Here is a 25,139-nt window from a genome sequence, read left to right on the forward strand (position 1 = left end):
CAAGCCCATTTCATTGCCAAGCTCTCGCCTTCCCCAGCCTCCTGCCTACGATATTCCAACTCCACCTTCTTTCTCTCTGCATCTTTCTTCAGTTCTCAAACTCTTCTCTCCCACACAGCACCCACCACGCAACGCCGGCACATCGGCATTGCAACGCGCAGCGGCGGTGCTCTTATCAGTTTAATTGGCCACTGCCACGACTTTCCCGGGGAATCTTCTTTCCCGGGGAATCTTCTTTCCCCCAACTCCGCGCTCCTTGCCGCATTGAGACTCCACCAAGGAGGGGGATCTGGCACCCGACTAAATCGCCCGAGGCGAAGGAGGAGGGAGAAGCCTCTTGCCCTCGCAGCAGGGCACAACCCACTGTTTTCAGCCTTTGCGAAAACCGACCAGGGGCTTCTCCGGGACTGCTTTGGAAACAAGACCGCTGTAGCGCCGGCGCTGCCAGACGGGAACTTTGGCAAGCGGGACTCTCCCTCTCGAGGATTGGATTATCCTCCAGCTGCTAGTTTTAGAAGGCCGGGGGGGGGGGAGAGGGAGAGAGCAACTTGTAACTCCACCCTTCGCTCTCCACACATGGCCGAGGAATAAATTAAACCGGGCACGGGAACCCTCCCCTCTCACACGCGCCAGAAACCTGCTGAGTCCCACATGGGCCGTATTTATTTCTGCCTGGCGCAGAGCCCCCTTTAACTCCTTCCACATTCTCTCTCTCTCCTGTGAGATCAGCCGAGGGCTCTGATCGGTCGATGTTTTAAAAGCACCGACACACACACACGCGCCCTCCCGCTGTCCCTCCCTCTCGGTCGCTGAGAGCGAGGAGGAGCTTGCGCTGCGCCCCTCGCCTGTGCGTTTTTGCGCGCTCGCTCTCTCGACGTCTGTCTGCCTCCCTCTCCCATCCACGTGGCTTTCTCGGGGAGGGAGCGCTATATTAGGAAGGGAAGGAGGAAGAAGCCGAGGCAGCGCTTGGAGAGGGCATTGTTGCTGCTGCCGCCGCTCCGGGAACGAGAGCGAGGGGAGCAGAGCAGAACAAGCAAGAGGATCCCCCTCCTTGCCTAGGATTGGGGTGGTGCCTCCGTCGTGCCTCGGCGGCGGCGGGTACTTTGGAAGGACAAAGGAGGAGAAGGCGGCGTGCAGAGGCAATGAGAGCTGCCGGGAAGCAGCAGCAGCGGCGGCGCCAGCAGCCTCTCCGGACGCGGTGAGTGCCCGGCGGCATTGCGCGCCAGGGATCTCTTCCTTCCCGGATCCGCTGAGAAAGGAGCAGAGGTGGGCAAAGGGACTCTCACATCGGCGGGACGAAGGTAGAGGAGTAGAATTGGCGACGGGGTGGGGGGGCACCTTCGGGCTTAAACGGAGCTGCGTCCACCGGTTGAGGAGGGATCTGTTTCTGCAGAGGGGAGAACTCCAAGCCAGAATGGGTCCCGCGTCTCGGGTCAAGCCGCTTGGCGGCCGGGGTGTAGCAGGGACATGATGTAGCGGAGTGGGGACCGACCCCGCTTCCTAGGAACCAGGATTTTTAAAAGAGACGGGAAGTGGGGGCCCAGCTCGCCGAGAGAGGGGTGTGCCTGCCTGTGTGTGTATATTTCAAAAAGGGCTAACGGGAAGGGGAGAAGCGACCTTTTCGTCCTCCGGATTCGGCCCAACGAGAAAGGGCGCTCCATAGAGTCCGCGACCCCCCAAGAAAGCATCTCTGCGCCCGGCGCGCAGATGCAGGGCACGGTGTCGGAGGAAGACGCCGACTCTTCCCGGCGGAGTTGTGGCCTGAGCCGGGCAGGCTAGTCCCCCTGGAGCTGCCCGCTCGCCTCTTTCTCTCCCTCTCATTTAAAACAGCAGCCGCGCGAGGCGTGGGTGGGTTGGCGAGCAAGTCGCTTTCCAGTCTTCGCCGGGGTCCGGCCTCTCCGTCTACCGCCTCTCTCGGCTTAGCCCTTATGGGAGTTTGGGGAAGGGGTTGGCCATTTGCCGGCTCCGCCTGGTGGCCGGCGAGCCCGGAGTCCGAGCGGCGCCTCGGCGTCTTCTCTCCCCCCCCCCCTTTCCTTATCTCTTCTCCCCTTCTGTTTTATTTACTTCTAGAGAAAGTAGCGGTGTGCGCAAGGCGTGTGTGCGTGTGTTTGGAGAGGGAGATCCTACCCTTGGATAGGGAGCGAGGGGCCGGGAATCTATCTCTCCAAAGGGGTTGGTTTGGACAAGGGGTGAGGGGCGCAGAGTTACAAACTTCGCCCGTCCGGTTTCCGAAAAGGGTGCGGTGGGGAAAGGAAGTTAACTTTGCGCTGGCTGCGGAAACGCGGCGAGGCGATCCGTTTTGTGGAAGCGACCCTGTTGACGCAGGAAGCGAGCTCCGCCACGTGTTTCTACTTTGAAGACTTTTTGCAACTCCAGCGCTAAGTTCCCCGCCCCGGCTGCAGAAATAAGTCCGGAGCGGGGAGCTGAGCCCTGGGAGCTCTGGGTTCGAATCCCCCCAGCCATGAAACTCACTGCGTGGCCTTGGGCTAGTCACCATCTCTTAGCTTAACCTACCTCACAGGGTGGTTGTGAGGATGAGATGGGGGGGGGGGGGAGAGAACCGTGTACACCACCTTGAAATTTTAAAAAAGAGGAAGTTGCGTCTCAGCCTGCCTCGAAACCAGCCACTCACCTCCTCAGATGACTCTTTGGTCCCTGGGCTTTACCTTCTGTTCCTGGTGTGTGGTAAAACCATTCGGTAGTGCATAGTTCGTTGCTGGCAGAATTATACATGTACTTGCAGTTGCCACCCTTAGTGGCTCGAAGCTAGTTGTGCCTGTTCATTCCAATGCGTCTACTCAGGAGTATGACTAAAGTGGAATTGCAGCCCTAAGAGATCCATCCTACAGCAAGATCTGAAGGGATGAGCTGGTTAAGAGTCCAGCAGATCTCCCGCTGAGCTGAGCTGGGAGATTCCTGGCTCAGGTGGGCTGCAAGCCTGCTTAACACTCTCATTCATGGCAGAGCTTGGTCCTGGCAAAACGTGGGATAAACGAGGGGTGATGAGACTCGAACATTGGTACTTTAAGGCCTTGTTTCTCCTTTCCTACAGGCTTAGCCTGCTATAGCCTCCCCTGCCAAATGGAGCTTGGATCTGGTGCAAATTTGTAGCGGCTCGACACCAGTTTGCATTCCACCAGTTTCTCCTGTGAAGGCATGGAGCGCTTGTGTGTGTTCACTTTGACCAGTTTGTCCGGATAAACTTGCATTCGGTGTTGTAAAAATTGTGGTTTCCCTTCAGTTCTTCAGTATGACTTCTTTTGTCATGCTATGTTGCAGTTATGTATTTTTTTCACGTCGCTCACTCCCTTGAGCATGGTTTGAACTGTGGTAATGCGGAATACAAATAAAATTCTGTATGCATATGTATGGGATGGTGAGATTTCTCTCTCTTGATGACCGTGTACTGGTGATTGCAAATAATGTACGTGACATTTAGAGAATTCCTTTAAGCTCTTGCTGGCTGTTTATTTTTTTATCTGGTGTTCAAAGTAATTCACACTTTACAGCAACTTAATAGGGTAGTCAGAACAACAACAAAAAAATCCTTCCAGTAGCACCTTAGAGACCAACTAAGTTTGTCATTGGTATCTGAGGAAGTGTGCAAGCACACTTCTTCAGATACATGCACATGAAAGCTCATACCAATGACAAACTTAGTTGGTCTCTAAGGTGCTGCTGGAAGGAATTTTTTTTTATTTTGCTTCCACTACGGCAGACCAACACAGCTACCTACCTGTAACCATAGGGTAAAGGTAAAGGGACCCCTGACCATTAGGTCCAGTCGTGACCGACTCTGGGGTTGCGGCGCTCATCTCGCATTATTGGCCGAGGGAGCCAACGTACAGCTTCCAGGTCATGTGGCCAGCATGACAAAGCAGCTTCTGGCAAACCAGAGCAGCACATGGAAACGCCGTTTACCTTCCCGCTGTAGCGGTACCTATTTATCTACTTGCACTTGGTAAGCATTATTGCCGTCTTGCAAATAAGGGGTTTGTCAACTTCCAGATGTGGTGGACTCTTCATTGACCCCTGTAACTGGAGCTGTTGGGGGTTGGAGTCCAACAACATCTGGATGGAATCACACCAACTAACCCAAAGTCCCACTATGTTCATTAGGGCTTATTCTCTAGTACAGTGGTACCTCGGGTTACGAACGGTAAATGTGTTTAGGTTTGTAGTCTTAGTTCCTGACAGAGATGAGTACTCAGTTACGGATTCATTCAGCTCAATCAAGCCTCTTAGGAGCTAACAAAGGGGAAGTCATTATATATTTTTTTAAAAATTAATTTGGTTTTATTTTGACAAAGTAATAATCGTAAAGGTAAAGGGACCCCAACCGTTAGGTCCAGTCACGGACGACTCGGGTTGGGGCGCTCATCTCACTTTACTGGCCGAGGGAGCTTCTGGGTACAGCTTCCGGGTCATGTGGCCAGCATGACTAAGTTGCTTCTGGCGAACCAGAACAGCACACAGAAATGCCATTTACCTTCCCGCCAGAGCAGTACCTATTTATCTACTTACACTTTGATGTGCTTTCGAACTGCTAGGTTGGCAGGAGCAGGGACTGAGCAATGGGAGCTCACCCCGTCGTGGGGATTCAAACCACCGACCTGATTGCCAAGCCCTAGGCTCTGTGGTTTAACCCACAGTGCCACCCACATCCCCTTTAGTAATAATCATAAATAAGAAAAAAAAAGTGCATTCCACCACTGAGACCATTCCATGGTAACTATCCAACCTCCCAAAATTTCAACCCCTCTTGTGATGGTTTTCCCCCTTTCTGTTTTAGCAGTACTAATAATAATAATTTATTATTTATACCCCACCCATCTGTCTGGGGTTCCCCAGCCACTCTGGGCAGCTTCCAACACAATATTAAAAATAAAATAAAACATCAAACATTAAAAATGCCTTCAGATGTCTCTTAAATGTCAGATAATTATTTCCTTGACATCTGATTCTACAAACACCCTCCATATCTCCTCAGAATCATTTCTTCTGCATATTCCCAGTCTTACCTTAATGGCACATGTTAATTTATCATTTATACCCCACACCTCTGCCAAACGTCTTGCTCTGCTTTTCTTTGGACCCCATCAGCAAGGCCGAGAGACGGGTCTTGTCTGGGCAGCCCAGGACCTCCATGCACACTGCCCAGGCTTGCGAGCATCTGACACTCAGTGTAGACAGCACTGAACTAGATGGACCCGTGCTCTGACTCAGCAAAAAACAACTGTCGACATTCTTTCCTTTAGTCCTGATCAGGCACTAAGGGAGCAATCCTATACGCGAGAACAGGCACCCCCCCAAACTGCGGCCCTCCAGATGTTTTGGCCTACAACTCCCATGATCCCTAGCTAACAGGACCAGTGGTCGGGGAAGATGGGAATTGTAGTCCAAAACATCTGGAGGGCCGAAGTTTGGGGGTGCCTGTGCAAGAAGATGGCATAAATTAAGCTTGCACAAAGCTCTGCCACATCCAGACCCCGTTCAAGACCAAGGCTGCTGCTGGCTGAGCTGGCTCAAGCCTGTCGGAGAGAAAGCAAGCCGTTAAAACAAGTGTTTGGCTTACAGTACCCAGGTGGCACTGTGGGTTAAACCACAAAGTCTAGGGCTTGCTGATCAGAAGGTCAGCGGTTCGAATCCCTGCAATGGGGTGTGCTCCCGTTGTTCGGTCCCAGCTCCTGCCCACCTAGCAGTTCGAAAGCACATCAAAGTGCAAGTAAATAAATAGGGACCGCTCCGGCGGGAAGGTAAACGGCGTTTCCGTGCGCTGCTCTGGTTCGCCAGAAGCAGCTTTGTCATGCTGTCTGCAGACAAATGCCGGCTCCCTTGGCCTATAGAGCGAGATGAGCACCGCAACCCCAGAGTCGGACACGACTGGACCTGATGGTCAGGGGCCCCTTTACCTTTACTTTTACCCTTTTTCCTGGTCACAATGAGCTGAGCAGAGTTAAGGGCAGGGGCTCTCTTGTTTTAAATTGCTTGTTTGTAAGCCACTCTGGGATGCTTTCAAATAAATAAATGATCATCTTATTTTTTAAAAAACAACAACTCCAACCTAACTTTTCATTAAGTCAGGGGGAGAAGTGTAACTAGAAAACATGCTGCACAGTGATCTTCCTGGACATAATTACTGTTTGAGTATTTAACAACTAGCTGATGGGAATGCTTACTAAACACAGCAGTTTAAAAAGAAAAGAACTCTAGTCTACTACCGTAGTGGTTCAATATTGCCTAACCCTGGGATACTGTATGTGTATTTGAGGTCAAGCGGGGAGAGAATCAAGATCTTACGATGGCAATTCTCTAGACAGCAATGTGAAAATTCTAAAAAAGTTGCCTTGGTATGCTTTGCAACAAATAAGGTTGGTCAGTGTTATGGGAGAGGCCCTATAGTCTAATGGTTAGCTCTGAACTAGGCCTGGAGAAGCCCCAGGTTCAAATCATTGCGCACTGCGTCAGTCATTCCCTCTCTGTTTAACCTACTTCACTGCACTGTTGTAATGTACTGTATAGTGTTGTAAAGGGGAAATAAAATTAATACAGAACAAATGTATTGCAGATGGGGAACTGGTATTGTGTTTGAGTTCATGGAGAAGTTCTGAACTTAGGGCTCTTCAATTCACATTTCTAGGAATTTTTTTAAAAAATTTTTTAACATATAAGTCTTCAATCCCCCCCCCCCTTGAAGCTGTTGTTTACATCTGATGTTCAGCATATTTGTAAAACAAAAGATCAGCTTCTTGGCCAGTGCAGATCTCATACTGGAGATTATTCATTCTGAGAAAGCTGAAAAATTGATGTTCTCCTCCTGTTGTCGTATGCATGGATTTTGAGACTGCCCCTTCAGTGCAAAAGCATTGCTCTTACCTAGTTTCGCTTCTTGCTGCTAGTTCTAAAAAATTGTCTGGATAAGGAGTAGGCACAGACCTGCTGACAATAACATTACAGGAAAGGAGATTCTGACTAAGCATCAGAAAGAGCTTTCTGACAGTAAGAGCTGTTCATCTCCCTGTCCAGCTGGGGCTCCTCGTTGCAGCATGAGAAGTTCCCAGGATCAAGTCCCAGCAAGAGTGAGAAAGACTCTTGCCTGAAACCCTGCCAGTCAATGTAGACAGGACCGAGCTAGCTGGACCCAGTGGTCTGTCTTCTGTATAAGGCAGCTTCAGTTGGTAAATCAGCACACTTCTGCTGGGCTTGTGCAGAGCTCTTGATTGTTTCCCTGGAAGATAGTGGCAGACGGGCGAGCTCTGGTAAGTGGGGGAACTCCTCCCAAGGGCAGAGATTGCAGAAGTGGCATAGCAATGGGCACCAGCCTTGGAAGGAGGTCCCCACCCTCTTTGAAGCACAGCCATCCTTTCCCTCCGAAACGGCAAGTTTCAGCCGATAGTCTCGGAAGCGGCTCTCCCTTCTTATGAAATCTCTCTTTAATTCCGCAATTCAGATTGGAAATCGCTGGCAGATTGGGCTCTGGTCTCTCACCGAGCAGATGGTCTCTCCAGCGTTTGCAGCCACTGATGAATTAATCAAGGGGCTTCTCAGGTTTAGGCTGCCGATCAGCATCCCTCTTCCCGTCTCAACTTGGCCGAGAGCTCTGTAGCCACAGGAGCCCATCACCGGGTACCACGGGCTAAAGCTGCATCTGTTTTGGCCTAGAGGCTTTGTGTATCTTGATCAGAAGGATGCTGGATAACGAACATGGTTTGATTATTAGGTCATAGCTGTCAAGTTCTCCCTTTTTTAAAGGGAAATTTCCTTATGCTGAATAGGCTTCCTCACGAGAAAAGGGAAAACTTGACAGCTATGTATTAGGTTTGCCGCTGCTCTGTTAGGAACGCGTGCCGAGCAAATCTTTGGAGGCAATGGGAATCTACTTAACGGGAGCTCCCTTTTCCTCTGCTTTGGGCTGTATTAGTGGGTGTTATGTTTTTTTTTTTAAAGAAATTTTTATTGATTTTATAAAACAAGACATACAATATAACACTGTCCCTTCGTTTTCCCTCCACACACCGGTCCACTTCTGCCACCAGTAGGACCCGTGTGCTTTAAGAGTCAAAGGGGTCCAATTATGAATTGAGTTCTGCTTCCCCCCTCCCTCCTCCCCCCATATCCCCCCCCCTGCCACTGAGAGAACAGGTAGGGAAGAGTTATGGGGATCTGCACCCCCCAACTCTTTCATAATCATATTAACAAACCTAAAAGAAAAAAGAAAAAAAAAGAAAAAACAAAAGAAAAAACAGAAGAAAAGAAAAAATTGGGAAGAATTCAAACTTCCCAGTTCTTATTATTTTAACATCTTAATTGCGACTCCCTCGGTAGTCTTCCTAATGGTTTTCCAACAAAATCTAATTACTTGTGGCGAATTTTCCAACTCAGCTTCAAATCTTAATCTTATAATATTAACTCAATCCTCCTCCTTTTTCATGCTGTCCCCCCACAGGTCCCCTCCTGCCACAAGAGGAACCTGCAGGGCAACAGCACTTCCAAGGTTCCATTTTCTCCTCACCCATCTGGGCACCCCCTGCCACTGAGTGCCTCAGAATAAGGAGAGGAGGGTGGGCAGCTTTCTGCCTAAATACCTCACTTAACCTACAATAATTTACAATCACTTGAAAGTTCTTTCCCAACCATTCTTATACTCCCTTAAGGAAACATAACTTTTTTTTCTCTTTCTTATTTGTATTCCATCTCCTCTCCCCAAGTCTTTTCCCCCCAATTGGTTCAGCATTTCCATTGTCAAGCCAAGATTTCGAAAACCGTCTTTCAGAGACCAAAACAATACCTTTTAACTAAAGTTTTTACCCCACACCCATTCTTTCCCAGATCCATCTCCAGACCTTTGCCCCCCTCTGCCCCTGTCCTTCCCATCCCACAAAAACCCCACTCCACATTTTAACCCCTCCAGGATCTTCAATTCCATTAGACTTTAAGTCTCTTTGTCTCTCATCTTCTTGTTCTGCTTGTTTTTCTCCCTTTTGGAGTTCATATTTTGCTTCATCCCAAACAAATTTGTCATAGTCCAAGTCCTCTTCGAGTTGTTTCTTATCACCCACAGTCTCAGAGTCAATAATCTCCAAATTTGGATTAACCTCTAAGTCCTGGACTTGGACTTCAGTCTCAACTGGTGGTGAGTTGGGATGTTGCCGATCCTTGTAAAAATCTTCCCATGACAGCAAGTAGTTCAGCACAGTCTCCTGGAAGGCTCGAGAAAGTTTTGTTTTCATACCTCTCGTAACCGCAGATAAACAGGGTGTAGGGAACAATGGGTACTGGAAAATTCCTTTCTCAGACGATCGACTCCATTTTGGCTGTTCTTTTTCTTAGTTCTTAACTCAGTCCCAAATCCGTTCTTACTTCCAATTTAAATAATTCTTTAACAATTTCAAACAATCTTTCCTGTTCACAGCAGTGCAATCAATCCACCCAGTCTTTTGACAGTTTGACAGCTTTTGACAGCTGTCAAAACGCTCTTCACTTTAATACCGCTGTACCTCAAGGGGTGCCGGACTCAGGGGCTGAGATGGTTCCAAAAAGTCTTTTTTCCCTCTCGGGTCCACAGTTTCAAATTCTTTTGTTATTCGGCTTAGGATTTTTTTTTTCCAAACGCCTCCCAGTTTCCCATTAGGAAGAGACCGGCTTCCGTTTCTTTAAAGTCTCTCCTATTTTCCAATATCAGCAAATTGAGGGTTCAAATCAAAGTTCCACTTACTTCTTTAGGAATCTTTAGTTTCAAATCGGAAGAATCCGCCGCTTGCCGGGTCAGGACTCGGAGCTTCGCTTCCCGGAGGTAAGATGTGGCCCAAAATGGCTCCCGCTGTTCAACCCCGCCGGCTCACGATCGCTCTATTGAGCTCTCGGGCGGCGGGGGATCCGCCAAACGGAGCGGCCGCTGGGCTCCTGAGTCATCGGAACTCTCGATCCGATGTTTTTACGGGGAGTCCGCTCGCTCTGCGGACTTCCCCCCCCTCCGAGAAGCCAGGGACCTCGGCACGCGAAAGTCCCTGCGTCCTTCTCACCGCCGCGACGAACCGGAAGCCGTATTAGTGGGTGTTATGAAGCAGCTGCTGGGGACCCAGGTGGCACTGTGGGTTAAACCACTGAGCCTAGGGCTTGCTGATCAGAAGGTCGGCGGTTCGAATCCCTGTGACGGGGTGAGCTCCCGTTGCTCGGTCCCAGCTCCTGCCAACCTAGCAGTTCGAAAGCATGTCAAAATGCAAGTAGAGAAATAGGAACCGCTACAGCGGGAAGGTAAACGGCGTTTCCATGTGCTGCTCTGGTTTGCCAGAAGCGGCTTTGTCATGCTGGCCACATGACCTGGAAGCTATACGCCGGCTCCCTCGGCCAATAATGCGAGATGAGCGCGCAACCCCAGAGTCGGTCACGACTGGACGTAATGGTCAGGGGTCCCTTTACCTTTATGAAGCAGCTGGAAAGCACACTGCCCCTTGTAGGCTGCTGGCTGCATTTTTCTTTTGATAGGCTGCTTGGTCGGGAGACTTTAGGCTTCCTGATAACAGGGCCACTCTAAACTCCCTACAGCAAAGAGTCCGCCAACCCTCAAAGGAGCCTGCTGCACTGATGTTTAGCCAGAAACCTCTTCCTTACAAGTTCATAGAACCATAGAATGGTTGAGTTGGAAAGGGACCTCAAGGATCATCTAGTCCAACCCCCTGCAAAGCAGGAATCTTTTGCTCAACATGGGGTTCAAAGCCATGACCCTGAGATGAAGAGCCCACGTTTCTACCTATTGGTTCTTGTCCTTCCCTTTGGAGCACAGAATTTACAGCTAGAGAATTTGATCAGTACTGTTATCCCCATATTGCAGATGTGAGAACTGAGGTGGAAAGGGAGAAAACATGGGAAAGATGACACTTGAGTAGGGGTTGCTTCCATATAAGCGTAGTTTTAATGGTTATTGACACTGAGTGTCTTTGACTGGCAACTTCTGCGTTCCTGAGGACTACTTTCTACTTTCAGCTGGAAAAAACCCACCCAGGAATTTCCTGGAAACCTTGTCCCCGAAGAAGCCCGATGGGTGAAACAAGGGTGTATCCCGAGAACTATTCTACCATTAGCTGCCTTTTGTTAACTAATTAGTTCCGTTTGTCACACTTTCAGACATAGGACGATGCAGAAGGTAGTTTCGCTTGTTACACTTTTAAAACGTAGGGCGACGCAGAAGGGAAGATATCAGCATGAAACGGCATTGCCAATAGGAACTGTGCATTGTAATCTTTGGATTTGACAATCCTTGGACTTTATGATACCAATACAAATAGAACAGGGGTGGCCAACTCCCAATAGACTGCGATCTACTCACAGAGTTAAAAGCTGGCAGTGATCTACCCCCTTTTGGGGGGTTCAGGTCAAAGTTATTGAGCTTTTTCTAGGGAGGAGGAAAGCCATGCTTTTAGGGGTGCAGGGCAAAAATGTTGGCCTTTTTCTAGGGGAACCAAACTTGTTGAGCTTCTTTGGGGGGAGCCAGTGATCTACCGCAGATGTCCAGTGATCTACCAGTAGATCACGATCTACCTGTTGGACGTGCCTGAAATAGAAGATATGATATGTAGCCATCAGGAACTGTGCTTTTTCATATGACGATTAAAATTACATTTGGATTCCATATCATGTTATGTTACTTTACAGCCAGTTACGTATGTGTTGGGGTGTTCAAAAAACGGGAGTTGTAGTACAGCAACATCTGGCTACAGGTTCCCCATTCCTCTGCTAGATAAAAATAATAGAAGTCAAACTGTCAGGCTGTGAAGTGAGCGCTAAAGAACAGCTCGATTAAGGCCACACCCACATCACACATTTAAACCACTTTAATGCTCATGGAAAGTAATGAGAACTGTAGTTTGTTCAGGGTGCTAATCTCACAGAGTGGGTGAGCAAACTACAGTTCCTGTGGAAGGTGTTTTTTGAAGGTGTGGCACCTTTCAGGTGGGACAATTGGCACATTCTTTTGTGCTGTCCTTGTGATGGGGAAGGGATCACTTTCAAAAAGTGCCCCGGTGAGTTAGGCTTCCCATGTCTTGATCTGCATTTAATCTGATTTCAGTCTCATTAACTTCAACAGCATACAGGAGAGCAGCAGATAAAGCAAAAACTCTGCTTGACTTCATTGCCCTTAATGCTGAAGAAACATAAGTACTTTGGTCTAATGGGAACTCTGAACACTTGAAATACTTGTTCCTCAGTTTTCACAATCTAGATCAGAAACAATGGATTCAAGTGTTCCGGGAAGCCAAAACTCCCCAGCCTTTAAGTGTCCACATGCCACACTCACATTTTATTTCCATTGGGGGTGTGGGGGTGTGATTTAACATGGATTTTGACCGCAAGGCATCAATTATTCTCTCTGTTTTGCCAATTTATAACACCCCTGTCTCCTGTTCTCATCACACTCATTGTCATAGGCCCTCCTAATTTAGAAAGAATAAATCTAACACACTGGGATCAGACCTGGACCCTACAAAATAGGACCTTCTCTGAGTTCCTCTTCTATAGGTGGTCAGGATTTGGCAATGCCAGAATGAGTCTTTTCAGGGGTAGGTCCCTTGTGGAAAGCTTTCCCCTGGGAAGTTAACCTGGCACAATCTTTCTGAAATACACTCAGAGTCGAAAGTGAATTTCATGCTCTTTATTCAGCTTGTAGCAGTAAGGGAGAAGAAGAGAAGAATGGCTCTTTCCCCCAAAACGCCTGCTTATACTGTATACATTATTTACACAATGGGCCTTGCGTGATTGGCTACTTCAGGGCTGCACCTGTAGGCCAATCAGGTTGCAGATTCACTTCTGCCAGCAGCCTGATTGGCTGCTCCTCCAGGCCAATCAGGTTGCGGATTCACTTCTGCTGCTCCTGCAGGCCAATCAGGTTGCTGATTCAATTCCACCTGGAGCTGGATTGGGTGGTTCCTGCGAACCAATCAAACTGCTGCATTTTGGATCCTATTGTTCTAGGATTCAGCTCTGTACATAACACTTTCTCTGTTTCTAGGCCTTAGGCAAACACTTTCCCTTTTCCCTGGGCTTTTGTCCCTAAGTTTGAAATCTTTCAAGTACCTGTTGTTGCTTTTAGTGGGACAGATCATGTAAGACCTGTGTTTAATTTTGCATGGATGTGTGTGTGTGTAGGTTTGGACAGGGACGCCTGTCCATGAATTATACTTCTTCATCCCTCCTTCCTCCATCTCCCCCTCGCTACTGCCCCCCCCCCCCCAGTTAGATATGAGTGGGAGGGAAATCCCACCAATACAAAGGGGCGAGTCTTCCAGGAATCAGCTCTGGTATGTGGGGAGCTGGTGCCAGCACAGGAGATTAAGTACATGGGAAGCTGTTTGTGGAACTTTCCCAAGTACCCACAATGGCTTAATTATAGAATCGTAGAGTTGGAGGGGATCCCATGGATCATCTAGTCCAACCCCTTGCAATCCAGAAATCTCAACTAATGCATCCATGGCAGATAGCCACCCAACCTCTGCTTAATAACCTCCAGGGAAAGAGAGTCCACCACCTGCGAGGGAGTCCTTTCCACGGTCAAACATCTCTCCAGAAAAATATCTTCAGGCTGATGTCACAGAATTGCAGAGTTAGAAGGGACCCCCACGGGTCAACCCCCTGCAATGCAGGAATTTCAACAGGCAGTTTCCCCATCCAATTTGAAACCATACCAGACCCTGCTTAGCTTTGCAAACGTGTTAGCAGTTTTATCGCTGCACCACTGGGAGAAAGCCTGTGTCCAGAAATATGTGCATGTGAGACTTTCTCGCATAGGACAGAGATATTTTCACGTGATGGTGTGGGATCTTGAAAGCAGAAGGCATCTGGAAAGGGAACTGTGAAATTCCAGGAAGTGATAAAATCATGAGGCCAGTGGTTTATCTGTCCATTCACCACCAGCCCTCCAAACCAGTCAAGGGCTGGTCGCTGCCAGGGAGTCCTCTCGACACCATCGTTCCAATGTGATTTTAGAATGGGAAATTATAATAATAACTGCATCCAAACGTTAGGCAGATCTAAGATGTTCTACGGTTCTTCCAGTAGAACAGGGAAGAGCTACTTCTGTTGTCCTACATGAGTGTTTGCTTCTACATAGTTCCATCCTTATTTAAGACGTCTTGATGTATTGCGATGTTTAGCTGGTGATATATTGCGACCTTAAAAACCAGATATTGCCCAGCCCCAATGTCTTGATAGATTCCCATCAGCTCCATGGCCACAGGTCAGGGATGATGGGAGTTGTAGCCCACAAAACATCTACTTGAGAGTTTGGCTTGAGAGCAGTACATGTGAAAAGGATCTAGGAGTCTTGGTAGACCACAAACTTGACATGAGTCAGCAGTGTGATGCAGCAGCTAAAAAAGCCAATGTAATTCTGGGCTGCATCAATAGGAGTATAGCATCTAGATCAAGGGAAGTAATAGTACCACTGTATTCCGCTCTGGTCAGACCTCACCTGGAGTACTGTGTCCAGTTCTGGGCACCACAGTTCAAGAAGGATACTGACAAGCTGGAACGTGTCCAGAGGAGGGCAACCAAAATGGTCAAAGGCCTGGAAACGATGCCTTATGAGGAACGGCTTAGGGAGCTGGGTATGTTTAGCCTGGAGAAGAGAAGGTTAAGGGGTGATATGATAACCATGTTCAAATATATAAAAGGATGTCATATAGAGGAGGGAGAAAGGTTGTTTTCTGCTGCTCCAGAGAAGCGGACACGGAGCAATGGATTCAAACTTCAAGAAAGAAGATTCCACCTAAACATTAGGAAGAACTTCCTGACAGTAAAAGCTGTTCAGCAGTGGAATTTGCTGCCAAGGAGTGTGGTGGAGTCTCCTTCTTTGGAGATCTTTAAGCAGAGGCTTGACAGGCATATGTCAAGAATGCTTTGATGGTGTTTCCTGCTTGGCAGGGGGTTGGACTGGATGGCCCTTGTGGTCTCTTCCAACTCTATGATTCTACTTCCGCATCTGGCTGTGTCCACTTCATATGAAGATCTCCACACACTCCAGAGGGAATAGATTAAGAACATGAGAAGAGCCTGCTGGATTGCATCAGTGGCCCATCTAGTCCAGCATCCTGTTCTCACCATGGCCAACCAGGATTTGAGCATAAGAATTATATCCCCTCTGATTTTCAGCAACTGGTATTCAGAGAAGCATTGCTGCCTCAAATTGTGGAGGCAGAGAGTAGCCATCGATAGCCCTCTTCCCTCACAAGCTTGTCCTAATTTTCTTGTGGGGCATCCAAGTTGGTAACCACCACTGCCTGCTGTGGAAGTGAGTTCCAAAGTTTAACTATGCTGGGTGATGGGCTGGTGGTCCCATGGCATTAGGGTGAATATAGGAAGGAAAGAGGTGAAAAGAATCGAAAGTTTCAGAGATGCTGGCTTTCAAGAAAGATGGCAGAACGGAGGGGCGGCCATGATGGATGTCGGTAAAACTGTGTGTTGAAGGAACAATATTCCTTCTCTCCTTCCATCCTTAGCCTACTCCCTGTGTGCTCAGATTAAATAGGTCCAAGGATGAAAAATGAGATACTGTAATAATATATATATTATGCAAAGCCCTCCCAGCAGCCAATGCAACTGCTGGGTGAAGCCAAACCAAGTTTTTAACGTTTGGATGTAGATTGCAAAGAGAGGAAACACGAGAATAAAAACTGAAGTTGATTGTAATCATGTTAAGTGGTTTTCCTATCAAAAGAATCTAGCGTTCTCATTGCAGGCTGTGCCTGGTATTCAGAGGGGGAGGTTTGATGCCCGCTTGAAAATTCTTGCTGTAGAAAAAAGTGGAGTGCCCAATTCTCCTGGCTCGCCCCCCTTTCTACTCCCCCCAAAAAACCATGAGACTGGTTTAAAAGTAATGAGATTAAAATAATCTCTCTTTTTTGTAAAGGGGGGAAGGGAAGCTGTTTTCCAAGCCTTGAAGGTTATAGTAGGATTATGTATCCAGACTACTTTGCTGTGCCTGCAAGAACTAGACATTTAATTTCACTTTATGTTGACAGCACGAGGCTTGTTCTTATTTCTTTAAATCAGTGGCTGGGATCAAGAGATTTCCGCCTTCCAACAAAGGGAGGGGAATCTTCGGACCCAATTCAGGGGCAATTAAACTGGAGCAAGTGTCTCCCGTCTGAAGGCTTTTAATGGCATCAATAGAGGCTGGTCTAATAGAGGGGGAATGAGGAACTGCCCTAGCAGATTGCTTATACAGTGGTACCTCGAGTTACAAACACCTCGGGTTACAAACGCTTCAGGTTACAAACTCTGCTAACCTGGAAGAGTGACCTCGAGTTGGGAACTTTGCCCCAGGATGAGAACGGGAATGGTGTGCCGGCGGCAGCAAGAGGCCCCATTAGCGAAAGCACACCTCTAATTAAGAACAGTTTCAGGTTAAGAACGGACCTCTGGGACGAATTAAGTTTGTAACTAGAGGTACCACTGTATCCAGGAAGTCTTAGGCCACATCCGCACTAAATCTGGAATCGTAGAGTTGGAAGGGACCCCGAGGGTCATCCAGTCCAACCCCCTGAAATGCAGGACTCTCAAGTGAGGCCCATCCAACCTCTGCTTAAAAACCTCCAAAGAAGGAGAGTCCACAACCTTTTGAGGGAGACACCATTCCACTGCCAAACAGCTCTTAGTGTCTGAAAGTTCTTCCTGGTGTCTGGTCGGAATTTCCTTTCTTGTCACTTGAAGCCATTGGTTCGAGTCCTGCCTACCCTCCAGAGCAGGAGAAAACAAGCTTGTTCCCTCTTCCATGTGCCAGCCCTTGAGATATTTGAAGATGCCTATCATATCTCCTCTCAGTCTCCTCTTTCCCATGCTAGACATACCCAGGTCTTTCAACCACTCCTCATAAGGCTCAGTTTCTAGACTCCTGATCGTCTTGGTTGCTCTCCTCTCCTGCACGCGTTCCAGCTTTCTTCCCCTACAAAAGGCGCATGTTCTGTTTTCTGTGTTCTGTCAATTAAGCCAATGAAATGCCTTTTTACCCATTCATACATATTTACATGCTCTAAAACTGACGCGCCAAGGAGCCCTAGCAGAACAGATGCATCCCAGTGACTCATGTGTCTAATATATTGGTAGAAAATGCCTGTAATTATGTATTTGCCTTCTGGGCTCATACTTAATGGGGGAAAGAATCTAATTACAGATTTTTGAGAAGACGTTGACAAGCTGACAAATTTGCCAACAATCTTTAGCTTATATTTTTTTTATTAAAAAAAAACCCAGACTTTTTTTAATAAAAAAATGTAAGTTTAACTTCTGGCAAAGTCTTTCTGAAGGGGGAGTGGGAGGATGAGAAACAAAATTCTGAAGTTGACTTAATGGGTCTTATGTCCCTAAATGCATACAAATAATGGAAATAAAAAGGTACCATTTGGAGTGGGTAGGCTTTTGGACGTAGCAATATCCTTACTGCCTTGGATCAGGTTAATTTACAGTATAATACATGTGTCTGCAGAATGGGCTTACTGTACTTATCTTTGGATAGGATTGGGCTGCAGACAACACGCAACATGTTAGAAGTTTTTGGAAGCTCAGAAACGGAACGAGCTTCTTCTCATCCACAGCATCAGACGACAACAAACACCTTCATATTGATATACATCCTGAAGTTGAAGGCAGTCTCTGCCTTGGCTGTGATTTAAAATCCAAAGTCTTTTCAATGCAGGCTTAGTATGTAAGACCCAGCATATATTGAGAGATTGCTAATAGATTGGCTATTCAGTCAGTTTTGTGACAATTCAGTTAAAGCTGCAATTTGGTGCGTGCCCACTTACCCTTACTTCTGAGTAAGCAAATATAAAATTGTGCTTTTACCCTTTGACTTCTAGCTTTCTATTTGTAATTGAGAGTTTCAATTATTTCCATAATTATTTCCTATTTTGCATAATACTTTGGATAGTCATAATTTCAATGCCTGCCAATTTATCAAGTGGTAATAATAATAATAATGGCTTTCTTTTAGTCATTTCATGTAAATTTATGAATGTCTCCGAGATTCTTAACTATAGACACTAATTAAAACCTCTGTGTACTCTTCTTCCTGAAGTAATATCCCTTATGTAGTTAATTAGCAAATTAAAACATCTCTTTCTGTTCCATTCTATGTCAATGGTATTTTCCAGAATTAATTATAAACTTTATTTGGAGTGCTTGGTATATCTGCATGACCGAAGCATACAACAGTGACCATATATTGGAAGCAGAGAGTTGGAGGAAGCCTCGTAAGCCGCCAGGCTGCCATCCAATTCTACAATTCTATGAGTCTATGATTCAATCAGAGATTCAAATCTAAGCTTTCAGAGCTTCTAGGAATAATATTCCTGGATATTTGCCCTGTTTCAAAAGAAAAGAAAATCATGAATTCACATTGTGCTTGATTTCCAGCTCACATTTATATGTGAATCCTTATTCCCCTCTCATTAAAGGCAAAGGCAAACTCTTATAGTCAACATATTTAAGAAGGGGTTATTTATTTATTTATTTATTGGGTGGAGGCAGGATCATAGCAGGAAGGATGAAACCGTAGCATAAGTTACTGATGCAAATCATTTCTGTTGAGGAAGTTCAACTCAATGCCCTACAGGATGTTGCCATGAAACTCCGATATATATCTTAAGATAAATTCAACAGTGTAAATAAGTTTTGATGCATGTAATAATAGAATATTGAATGGCTTAGTTTATGTAAAAATATGCAGGGATTTATGTTGTGCAAAATGAACCATGGAAAGAGAAGAAGGGAAGTCACTGATATTTTAAGGTTGCTTAAATGAATTTTCTAAAAATGTAAAACAGAAAATTTAATGAAAATAATTGGGGGGGGGGGAGCACTCAGATATATAATGGCTCCTTAAACCAAGATTACAGTTGTCAGAACGGAATGTCTAGTTGCCATTTTTGGTCAAGTCAGCTCTAAAGTCTTATTTTCCAAATGATGGACTGACTGTGATTGATTCCCAGATAAACATCGGGCTAGTTCAGATGGCAACCTTCAGCTCAGTTAAGAACTTTAGAACTTACAGAAGAAAAGTGACTTGATCCAGGGACAGTCCACCTATATTTTGGCCTATTCCGACCTCTTTTTCTTAATGGTGACGAGGGCCATTCATAACGTAAGAATATTCTTCACAACTGTGAACAGGGCAGCCGGGTAGGGTAAGTGAAGACAACAGTTAACTAGAATGTTCTTCACCGCTCCTGCTCAGGCTGCACAGAAAAAGCACTTTGGCTCCTGAAATTCATTCCGAATGTGCAGATAAAATAGAACGGCTAGAATTCTACAGGATGTGGTATTCGTGTATGCAAACAGTCCAGATCTAAGGATCCCCAGGCATTCACCCTCTAGATGGAGATGTCAGGCAAAATCCTGGCACCCAAGCATCTTCGCTTGGTCGCAAGTAGCCAATAGCCAAATGCGCCTGGCTAATTTCGAACCCTGGTACCAGTTGCTGGAGACTACTGGACAGGAGAGAGCTCTTGTGTTTGAATCCTGCTTATAAGTTTCCCGCAGGCTGGCCTCTGTGAGAACAAGCTGCTGGACAAGATGGGCCATTGGCCTGATCTAGGAGGGAATTTATGTTCTTATGACCACCCAGCTGTTGAACTACAACTCTGCCAATTCCTGACCACTAACCATGCTGAGTGATGCTGATGAGAGTGAGAGCCAACAGTTTTCTCAGTCCAGTTTTAAGGGGAGGGAAGAAAGCACAACCACACACCCAGCTAAAAGCAACTATTTGTATAAATAGAAACGTAAGCTTACTTTTCCCGTAAAGCATAACATTAATCATGATCAACGATACAGATCTAAATATTTTTCAGGCGGTTCCTTCCCCATTCCATCCCAACCACATGCCTGTTTCGTAAAGGAAAGGCTATATCTCCACAAAGAGCCAAGCACAACATTGGGCATTTCCTTTTGCGGCGTAACCTGAGCTTGAAAGATGTTGAAACAAGCAAATAGGTTTTATCAACCTTAGTGATACGATTATTTAACCGCTGAACTATGTGGTCAGCTGCCAGCAGTGACGGCCGAAACTCTGGGTGGAACATCGGCGTTCGTTGGAAAGCAGAAGTAATGGTATATTTATTATGGCCTGTGCTGTATAAGGCAATGAAATAGACTTGTTTTACTGCTGAGATCACAGTCGTGAATTTCAGTGATTTGTTTGGCTTCCTCTATGATTGCAATCTGCATGTATACTTTGCTTGGTTTCATTGCTTTTTTCAACTCCGTGCAGATCCAGAAAACCTCTTGGGTAGATCATGGAATTGTAGAGCTGGAAAGAGACCTCAAGGGTCATCTAGTAGAAACCCCTGCAATGCAGGAATCTTTTTGCCCAATGTGGGACTCGAACCCACGACCCTGAGATTAAGAGTCTCATGCTTTACCGACTGAGCTATATTTTCAAAAGGGAACTGGAGGATATCCCTTAAGTCAGTGGTCCTCAACCTTGGGCCTCCAGATGTTTTGAGACTACAATTCCCATCATCCCTGACCACTGGTCCTGCTAGCTAGGGATCATGGGAGTTGTAGGCCAAAAACATCTGGAGGCCCAAGGTTGAGGACCACTGCCTTAAGTGACAGATTTTGCTGCATGTTGGTACTACTATTATTTAATTATTTAATTTATATACCACCCTATACTTGGAGGTCTCGGGGCGGTTCACAATATATAAAATCAAAATAAAATCAATAACCCAATAACACCCCCCCCCCAAAAGAGCCACATTTTAAAAGGGCATAGGATGTAAATTGGATCAACCAAAGGCCTGGTTCAAAAGGAACGTTTTTGCCTGGCGCCTAAAGGTGTATAATGAAGGCGCCAGGCAAACTTCCCTGGGGAGAGCATTCCACAGACGGGGAGCCACAGCAGAAAAGGCCTTTTCTCATGTTGCCACCCTCTGGACCTCTTGAGGGAGAGGCACACTAAGAAGGGCCTCAGAAGATGATCTCAGGGTCTGGGAAGGTTCATAAGGAGAGAGGCGGTCCTTAAGGTATTGCGGTCCTGAGCCGTTTAAGGCTTTATAGGTCAAAACCAGTACTTGGTACACTTCCCTTTGAAGTAGGAAACTAATAGGCAAGATGTGTGCACCCAACTTACCTCCACCGGCTAAGGCATCATGTCCCAGAATACCAGGTGCTGGAAACCAAAAGTGCTGTTGCACTTTTAGGTTTCTGGTTGGCCACTGTGAGAACAGGATGCTGGACTAGCTGGGCCATTGGCCTGATCCAGCGGGCTCTTATGTTCTTATCTTATCCCTCCCCCCCCCCCAGCCTATAACTACCTATTCCTCTAGATAGTCTTTGTAATCCTACGCATGGGTTCCTCACAAACCAAAAACTGCAGGCAATTTCCTACATTCTTTGGATGTCACATTTTCTTCGGAGAGCCAACAATGCCGTAAAAGTTTATTGAGGCATGATTACTCATGTCTAATTTCTCGGGAATTCACAGAACTTTGCAGCTGAACATCTCTTGGGGTAGACATTACAATTCCATTCAGCATTTTAAAGTCATTGCAAAGTCAAGTCCAAGAAAAATAACACATGGACAAGAATTTCCCACAACTTTCCACAACTTGATTGATTAAGTTGTTAAGTAAAGTTCTTAAGCTCAAGGATAACTGTTTCCTTTTGGATAAGGGGCCATAAAAATGTGCCTCAGGCTAAAATTGCCCAAGTTTAAATCCATTGTTGTAGCAATTTGTTAGCTTTTGATTCCAAATGGATTTGGGTAAGATTCATCTGAAGTGTTCACCTTCGTCCTGAATGAAATTGAGTCAAATTTCTCAGCAAATTCAACTATGTTTTCATTGAAGAATACCTGTGTATATTAAAACAACTTATCAAACTTGTATCAGGATCAGTTTGACATCACATTAGCCATGCTGTCTACTATAACTGACATTAGCTCTCCCAGTTTATTCATTTAATTTATTTAGACCTTTTCTATAACACTTAATAAAGGGATGTGGGTGGTGCTGTGGGTTAAACCACAGAGCCTAGGGTTTGCCAATCAGAAGGTTGGCGGTTTGAATCCCCGCAACGGGGTGAGCTCCCATTGCTCGGTCCCAGCTCCTGCCAACCTAGCAGTTCAAAAGCACGTCATAGTACAAGTAGATAAATAGGTACCGCTACAGCGGGAAGGTAAACGGCGTTTCCGTGTGCTGCTCTGGTTCGCCAGAAGCGGCTTTCTCATGACCTGGAAGCTGTACGCCGGCTCCCTCGGCCAATAATGCGAGATGAGCACCGCAACCCCAGAGTCGGTCACGACTGGACCTAATGGTCAGGGGTCCCTTTACCTTTATAACACTTAATATGCAACAGTTTCCCTAGCAAGTGTACAGAAAACTAAAGCAGCAATAAATGTTATGAAAATGCACAATAAAACCATCAACACAAGTGATTTTTTCCCCTCTTTTTGACGCACCTTGGCGCCCAGGACCTCTCAGCCCCCTGGCTCTCGCCCAGGGCCCAAACAAACTCAGATCACATACTCACAATCCCATCATCTCCCTAGTCTCCAACTCTAGACTTGCTTTTATGGGCAGGCGCCAAGGTTGATGGAACTTCCTTTGACTGCCCACAGCTGTGGCCCATTCTGCACTCAGTCAGCTGCACTGGACTCTCACCCGGTTCCAGCTGGCAGCAGGCAGACCTGGCGGGACTGGTTGGCCAGGCGAGACAGTGGCTGAGAGCCCAGGAGTTTAGAGGGGCTGTTACTTGCGCCCGATCCTGCCAGCCATCCCTGGGTCTTGTACGGAACGTTTGGTTTGGGGAGTTTCCCCAGGAGGTCCAGAGGATGGTAAATAGGACACTTCTTCGCTCACCATTCTGTATCTGGCCTCTGCAAAACACTCCTTCCAGCTGCATTATTGACCCATGGCTGGGGTTGCTTTGATGGGCAGGCAACAAATTATTATGGGAGAGGTCGGTCCCAGCCTGCTTTCAGGGATTGAACCTGAGAACTTCTGCATATAAACATCAAACTGAGCTATGGCCGTTTTCTGTAATTCAGTGAATTTTAATTAAAGCCAATAAAATATGCCTGATCTTTTCATGCATGTAGCTCCTTCCTATGTGAACGTAATTTCACGAAAGGTTTAGTCTAATTCCCTGGATGGATGTATGATTGGCCTTGATGTTAATTTCCGAGGTATAATTTCAGCCGAAGCAACCTCATTAACACTAGGTTTCGTCTCTTTTTCCTTTCCAAAATTCGCCCCCGTCTAATTAGATATGTTGCCTCCATTTCCAGTGGGATGTGATACTGACAAATGGGGGCGGGGGGCAATTGTGATCATAACTCTATGCATAGCTTTCTCAAGGCAGTATTAGAAGGGTTTTGAAGTAAGTCTCTGTAGTGCCCTCTCAGTGGTCTTAACTCAGGTGTATTTGCTGTAGTGCCAAGTACTTAAGTCAAAAAAAGCAGATAAGGTCAAGATAGTGCCCATCTTCCATTGCCAGAAGCAGCACAAGCCTGGGGGAGGGGGAAGTCATCTTTAGGAAATCCTAGGTCATAAAATGGCAGGGGTGGAAATGACCTCAGGGGTCATCTAGCCCAACCCCCTGACTGTGCAAAGAGTCCATTGCCTAGCTTCTGCTTAAATGTCTCTGGTGAAGGAGAGCCCACCTTGCAAGTCAGCCTGTTCCACTGCTTAGCCAGGGAACTCTTGGATATCTCAGTTGGTGCCAATAACGCCAAGGTTGCAAGTTCAATCCTTGTATGAGACAGCTGCATATCCCTGCATTGCAGGGGGTTGGACTAGATGAACCCTCAGGTTCCCTTCCAACTCTACAATTCTATGATTCCTAACAACATTAACTGAAATCCCTTTGTTTTAATTTCAACCCATTGCTTCAGGTTTTGCCCTCCGGAGCGGCAGAAATCAGATTTGCTCCATCTGTGCACCAGCCCTTTAAAATGCTTGGGAGATGGCTGTCATGTTCCCATGTGTGGCTTAAAAAAAGAGGATTAGATAAATTCACGGGAGAAAATTCTATCGATGGCTTCTGGCCACCACAATGGCTACATTCTGCATCCACAGACGGAGCCGAGTTGTCAGAACCATGAAAAAAATGAAGCTCTCTTGTGATTTCTTTGCAGCACTGATGTAGGTCCTGGGGGCATTTTTGCAGGGGAGAACTGGGATGTGTGTGTGTGTGTGTGGGGGTTGCTTAACCCTCCCGCAGTCAGCTGATTCTCTCCACTGCAAATGTCCCAACCTAGCAGTTAGCGCATGTTCTGGGCAGCCTCCAAAACTCTCGAGCTCAGCCGGTGCAGAAATACGGTGCGTTTTAGTTAGTGCGTATCCTGCACTGGAGGGGTTAAACACACACAGTTCTCCCCATGTAAGTGCCCCAATCTCCCGCAAACTCCGTTATCTCAGGAAACTTTGAGTCCGAACACATGCATGAATAACATTTAGTTTGGCAGATGGTTTTGCTGGCTTATATCCGTGTCCCTGGGCATTCTGCCAGGCCTAAGATTTGGTATCAGCAGTTCTTGGCCACAAATGAACAAACAGAAATATTTGGGGGTGGGGTGGGGTGGGGTGGAGAGTGACCTGTAGGAGCACCAGGTTCTGCATTGTTTGTGCTGTGTGCCCAGTTTTAGCAGATTGTGGTGTGGGTGCGTTTGTTTAGAAGGGCCAACGGTCAGGAATAACGGGAAGAAACTGTCGGACAACAACAACTGGAGGCTCAAAAGATTCTCCACCCCTGATCTGCAAACTCTTCTTCCCGACTTGGGGCTTGAAATAGATCAGCGGCAAAGCTTTGGCAGACCCAGGTTGTGCTTACGTGTCATGGAAATATGTAAAGTTTGGCTTATCATGTGTGCACCCACATTTATTCTCCTAAGATTTGTCCCCCTCCCTGTACAGCTGATGGAAGACTTAAACCTGCATTGCAGGGGGTTGGACTAGATGACCGATGGGGTATAGGGTTGCCAGCCTCAATACAGGACAGGACCTCTGTGCCTTTAATTGCCCCGCTCTCTTTTGAGTCTGGAAACCTTAAAGGGAAACCAGCAGACCCTTTGTTTAATTTCCAAGCAAAGGGTCTGCTGGTTTCTCTTTACGGTTTCCAGACTCAAAAGAGAGCAGGGCAATTAA

The 25,139-nt window shown here is 46.7% G+C and overlaps 1 protein-coding gene across 6 annotated transcripts in view; it reads left to right on the plus strand.

Annotated features, from left to right (window-relative positions):
- Window positions 1-660: 660 nt before the first annotated feature.
- Window positions 661-25,139, plus strand: part of ST3GAL1 (ST3 beta-galactoside alpha-2,3-sialyltransferase 1) — a 106,237-nt gene continuing 81,758 nt past the window's right edge. For 3 of the 6 annotated variants that reach the window (XM_060277601.1, XM_060277603.1, XM_035126174.2), the window contains exon 1: window positions 661-1,198. The gene's annotated coding sequence lies outside the window, so the exon portion shown is untranslated. Of the gene's footprint in view, window positions 1,302-25,139 lie in introns of all 6 variants that reach the window. The other 3 variants (XM_060277600.1, XM_035126173.2, XM_060277602.1) reach the window with 2 other exon arrangements.

The sequence above is a fragment of the Zootoca vivipara genome, chromosome 8, assembly GCF_963506605.1.
Source record: "Zootoca vivipara chromosome 8, rZooViv1.1, whole genome shotgun sequence".
Taxonomy (NCBI): Eukaryota; Metazoa; Chordata; class Lepidosauria; order Squamata; family Lacertidae; genus Zootoca; species Zootoca vivipara.